At 41.1% G+C, this 6000-nt stretch overlaps 1 long non-coding RNA gene across 2 annotated transcripts in view; it reads left to right on the forward strand.

Moving 5' to 3' along the window:
• LOC110345478 (uncharacterized) overlaps window positions 1-5724 on the forward strand; it is a 53324-nt gene extending 47600 nt beyond the window's left edge. For both annotated transcript variants that reach the window (XR_002388850.2, XR_015442345.1), the window contains exon 5: window positions 5519-5724. This is a non-coding gene — a long non-coding RNA (uncharacterized LOC110345478). The remainder of the gene's footprint in view (window positions 1-5518) is intronic.
• Window positions 5725-6000: the final 276 nt, after the last annotated feature.

The following is a 6000-nucleotide window of genomic DNA, read 5'->3' on the forward strand; positions in this document are numbered from 1 at the left end:
ATGTTGGGGGCAGGGAGATACTCAAGCTTTTTAGGTTTCTGTTTTCATTTTCTCAAAATGAAGATAATAAAATATCCCAGCATGTTGTGGTGGTAAAATATCTTCCTTTCCTTTATGTGTGTGTCTATATATTATACACAGATATGTATCTGAATAGGGAGGCAAATTTACATAATGTTGTAACACTGTAGCTGTGAATGTAGAGGAGCAAGAAGGTACTTCTGCCTACAGAGCCCCTGGACTGGCCTCCAGTTGTTCACACACTGAGCTTCGTGATAACAGCAGCTGCACTGGTTTCTTTTCAAAAACACACAAGGAATTTAATATGTAGGTATTGGCTTGGTTTGGATACTGGTTGAGTATTAGTGGATATTGGTCGGAGATATATATATAGATACATAGATATCTATATCTATACACCTTATGGAATTCATGCTCTGGTTGACAAGTTTGGACAGGTTATTTAGACATCCTAATTCATTCCATATACCTATTTTGAATTCCACCTCCATCTAAAATCTATATGAATTATCTGGAAAAAGAATCAGAGCCAGCCTCTCCAATCTCCAATCCTGATGGTCAGAAGAACCTTCAGGTCTCAACCCCAACTCCACCCCACTCTCCATTCCCACCACTCTCTCCCCCTGAACGCTACCCCTGCCATTACAGTCCTTTCCCTAGGGCTGGGTCTTCTGGAGGAGGGGTAGGTGTGAGTGCACCTTGTCTTCTCCCTCTAGTGTGTAGTTAGGCCCTCTTCACAAAAGCTTTTCTCTGTTCTGTACAGTTGCAACCTCTGAATATTCCTTCCAGGTATGGTCCATCTCCAAAATCTTTCCTCACTTTTGCTATCTGCTTCCCTGGCTCATCCTAGTTGGCTCTGTCCCACCTTCTCTGTGGGTCCCAGCTACAATTTGCATCTGACTGGGAATAGCAATGAGGAGTCCCTTGTGACTCTTGACAGCCCTCTAAATAGGATGCAGTTTGTTGGGGAAGGGTGTCAAATGCTCTTAAGAGACTTAACATTGCTTCTTATTAATAAAAATAAAATGTACAACCTTCTCTGAAATGCTGATCTTGCACAAACATGCACATACATGTAGCAACAGCATGAAAGGAATTGAAATATTTGACCCATCTGAAAAAGAAAGGAAAAGAAAAATCGCCCCACAGACCACCCTGTACCCTTCCTGTTGGTACCCTCAACCTATCATCAGCCCAGGCTTCTTAATTTGTTCCTGCCACCCAACTCCAGTCCATATGAATGCTGTGTTTATTTGAATGTGCACTCAACAATGGGTTCCTTTCTCTTTTTTTGTCTGTGCCAAGGACAACAAATGTAAATGGTGAGGTGTAACTGGGATTAGAGGAGCCCAAAGAAGGGTGAGCATAGCATAGCAGCATTAAGGTTAACTGCCTATAAAATAATCTCCAAACCACCAGAGAAAGGCAAGTACCTTCCAACAGCTGTGCAGGCCATAAATAAAGCTTTCCTGACTTTTATGCATGTAAAGACGCAACTGTAAATGTTACATTAACATCTTTTTGCATAACCCATAAAAGACAAGTTACTCTTCTAAGAACTTTGTTCTTTTGTGGTTTATACCTAAGGTACATGGAACCAGACTGACTTAATGTTTTGAAAGCCCTTGGAATTGAGCAATTTCTTGGAATATTGGGGTAACTGCAAAAGAAGAGGGTGGGTGGAAGACCTGGTGATTAGGTAAAGGGCCAAGAAAGAAGTTTCCCAGACACTGTTGGATGTATTCTCCACCCTACTGGAAATATCATCTCTTCCTTGAACTTGTCCGTGATATAAGCTGTTATTCTTCACAAGTAAAGTTTTAAAAGCTTACAGGCAGGGCATTGCTTAAAAGCTGAGATACGCATGACTTGTTCTCATAATATACAAATTAAAACAAGAATGAATACGCAGGAAAAGTAAAGTTGGTTTTTTGGCCAAAGTTCATGCCCACAGTCATAAAGATACAGACAGGTAGATCTGTCACTTTAATTTAAAAATGAAAATTCCTTTAGAAAATTGGCAGCTATTCAGCCCTGGCCAAATGGATTTGAAAAGACTGTGATTTCTCCTGGTGTCAACTAGCTTTAGGAGAATTTCTGCTGGCAGGCCCACTCCTGGCAGGATCTATAGTGGAGTCACCAGCAGACTGTCACTCTTGACTTTGAAAGAAGGTAGTAAAGAAGAGAATTAAAAATAATCACATCTATATACTGAGTGTTTGCTAAGTATCTAATACATATTACTTGCATTGTCTCCGTAATCTTTATGAGCTGTTATAAACCAGAGATTATAGTGTATTTGTTCTCTATTGCTGCCATAATAAATGACTACAAACTTAGCATCTTAAAACAACACATATTCATCTTATCATTCTGTAGAAGTCTGACACCGGTTTCACAGGGCTAAAATCAAGACATCAGAGGTGCTGCCTGTAATCCTCTTGGGGGCTATAAAGAATTATTTTCTTGTCTCTTTGTTGTCTAGAGACCACTCACAATCCCTGGCTGGTGCCTGCCATCATCAAAGTCAGCAAAAGTTGGTTGAGTTTTTCTCACAATACACCACTCTGGCCTTTTCTCCATCCCTCTACCATCTGTAAGGACCTTGGTGATTATACTTGGCCCAGTGAATAATTTAGGGTAGTCTTTCCAACTCAAGGCCAGCTGATTAGCAACCTTAAGCATCTGCAACCTTAATTCCCCCTTGCCATGTAAGATCACATGTTCACAGATTCCAAGAGTTCAGATGTGGACATCTTTGTGGAGAGGGGAGGATTATTCTTCTTTCACAGATAGGAAAACTGAGGAGCAGAGAAGGTTAAAAAAATCTTGCCAAGTTTTATTAGTGGGGATAAAACTGGATTTGAACCAAAGCCTGATCTGAAAATAAGAACCATTGCAAGGGGGAAGAGAGAAGAACGTTGAGGGGTAATTTTTCTACTATGGGGGAAATTGACTCTTTGTAATTGGCCTTTTGCAACTTTTGGTTATGAGTTGATTGAAAAAGGAGTGTGAATTGACAACTTGCCTTTGTTATCCATTTCTTTCATAATAATTTGCATAAATTATAATTCACCAAATTACATTGGCCTCACTCATAATACCGGTCCTTCCACTGTCATAAAACACCAAAGTATTGAGACTGACCCTGTAATAGACCACACACAGCTATAGGGACCTACTATAAAGGAGTGTGTGCATGTGTGTGTGTGTGTACACATGTGTGTGCATACTGTAACAAAACACACACACAAAAATGGAAGCTAAGCAACTAGGCTTGTTCCATATAATCTTGGTGCAAAGGATTTGAATTAAAAGATGAACAGTATAGAAAGGCAAGTCAAGCTTAATGTCAAGTAGACTTTTTCTAACAGGAAAAGCAATGTGAGCTATTCAGCAATGAGACTGCCTCAGAAACTACCAAGCAGATGCTGGAAGACCCACTGACCCCAACATTTAAAATTATTTTGTGTGTGTTCTCATTTGGATCTCTTGCCTCTTGCTCGTCTTGAAGACATATTTAAGGAGGGAATAAAAGAAAGAAGAGGTCTTTAGCAGACCTTCTGCTATTTCCTAAAACCCCTCCCTCTCCTAATCCAGTGGAATCACATTTTAAGGGGAGATTTGCAATCACCTGGTCCAACTCTCCCCCATGCACAGATTAGAAAACTGAGTTTCAAGGATGACTAAGCATCACAGAGTCACACAGCTGATTTCAGCAGAGCTGCATGTAGTATTGGGCATAGTCTTTAAAGTCGAATTTGCAGGCAAAAGCCATATGAAATTTATGCTAACATCCCCTTAGGAGGGCTCCATGCGGGATACTAATGCATACTCATTTGAAAACTCCACCACAAATATCTTTCCTTCCATTACTAGATTAGATGATTCTTTCTTCAGTACATTTTAGGGGCCCAGATAAATCAAAAATACTTATCTTCAGCCTGGGGATTTAGCTCAGTGGTTCTGCTGCCTGCCTCACAAGCACAAGGTCCCGAGTTTGATCCCTGGTACCAAAAAAAAAAAAGTCTTCAAATGTGAAAACCACATTTGGTGCAGGAAGATCTCCATACTGTCAGAGGCACTTGGGAACCGAAAGTGAGGCAGGACTGGTAAATATACATCCCAAGTTCACCCTGATATTCACATGTTAGTATCCAAAAGCAGAAAACCTCCTTTTGGGAGAAAAGTTTCCATCATTGTGTGATAGTGGAGAGGACCCTGAGGATCATGGAAAACATAAAAATCTGCCTTTTCCAACTTGCTGCTGTGGATTCTAAAGGATTGATCGATATGGATCAGTTTCTTGCCTGGCCTTAGGGACCAAAAACTTGTTCTTTTGGGAGCTATCAGGCCTGGCTCATCAGAAGGGTGAACCAGGATGGGAACAGGATATCTTTGAGCACACTGGGTACAAGATTCTCTCGTGATACAGCAGAATATCAAATTTTGCTGCTCCTTCTTGCCTTTATCAGATAATGTGGCAAATGCATGGTTTTCAAAAGGTCCCAAATCTTGAATTGTGCTGAAAGCCTCTTGAATGCAGGTAAAATTGTCAGGTCAAGAATTTGCATTTAATTTCTTTCTCTATCCCATCCTAAAAATGTTCAATCTTTATAAGAGTCTTGGCATTTTGGCATTTGTTGTGTAAGTATTCATATTCTATTGTTCTCTAGCTTTGAATGCACTTACCTCCAGGTGAAAATGAACAAGGCCTAATCTATCCAGGGGCAGAGCTACTAGGTCCACACATCCAAGTCAAAGAGGAATCCTCCAGGGACACTGACAGTATCACAAAAGCTGTATAGGAATAAAGATAGGCAGAGATCAATGTTGAGGGTCTGAAAAGGGAACTTAACAGGATCCCAAAAGGGAATTTAATGTAGGATCTTACTGGAAATCAAGGGTCATGGTGTTCCAGTGCTAAAGCTGTTGCATTAGTCACTTTCCTATCATTGGGACACAATACCTGACACACACGACTTACAGGTGGAGAGGTTTATTCTGGTTCTCAGTTTCTAATGACTTCAGTCCAAAGTTAGCTGTTGTAAGGTAGAGATGGTGGAAGGGCCTAGCAGAGCACAGCTCCCATGGAAGCCAGGAAGTAGAGAGAGAAGGAAAGAGCTAGGGACAAGAATATACTCCTCCATGTCATGTCCCCACTGACCCACCTCCAACCAGTTTCCACCTCCTAACAGCACATTCAGCTATGAACTCGTCAATGGATGAACTCATCCACTAATGAGTATACTGTATCATCCCCATGATCCAATCACCCTTCAAACACGTGAGACTTTGGGGGACATTTTAAATGTAAACCATAGCAGGTGTCATATCAGCCCAAGCAGGTTCTAGATGGAACAGAGTCACAGACACACGGAGAGACTCTTCTCTGGCAAGAGCAGAAATCGGTTGGCAATCCAGCAGGGGAAACATTGCTAGAAGGGAGAATTTCTTCTGTGCTTGGGCCTCACAATATCACTCACTTGCTCTCCAGGATTGTTACCCTGCCTGTTAATGGTGTGATACCTGAGGACAGCTGCCTCTTTCTCCACGCAGGACTGGATACAAGGATGTGCATTCACCTGGACCGGAAGCAAGGGGGTGTGGAAGTTTGGGAAGTCTACCTGGCTTTGGCTAACATCAGAGGTTATGGGCCTTGCTTTTAAAAAGATGTGAGACCTAAATAAAAAATAGAAAACAGTATGCAGTTCCATAAAAAATCCAAAGAGGAGATAATATGTGATCCAGCAATTCTACTTCTGGTTATATATCCCAAAGACCTGAAAGTAGAATCTCAAAGACATATCTGTACTCCCGTGTTCATAGGACCATTATTCATAAGTCAAGAGTGGAAGCAACTCAAATGTCTACCAACAGGTGAGTAGAGAAACAAAATGTGGAAAATATATACAATGGACTATTATTCAGCCTCAGAAAGGAAGGAGATTCTGACATAGTCCACTACATGGATGAACC

This window comes from Heterocephalus glaber, unplaced genomic scaffold, assembly GCF_053883595.1.
Source record: "Heterocephalus glaber isolate CG9 unplaced genomic scaffold, H.glaber_assembly_v1.0 deba00001543, whole genome shotgun sequence".
Taxonomy (NCBI): Eukaryota; Metazoa; Chordata; class Mammalia; order Rodentia; family Bathyergidae; genus Heterocephalus; species Heterocephalus glaber.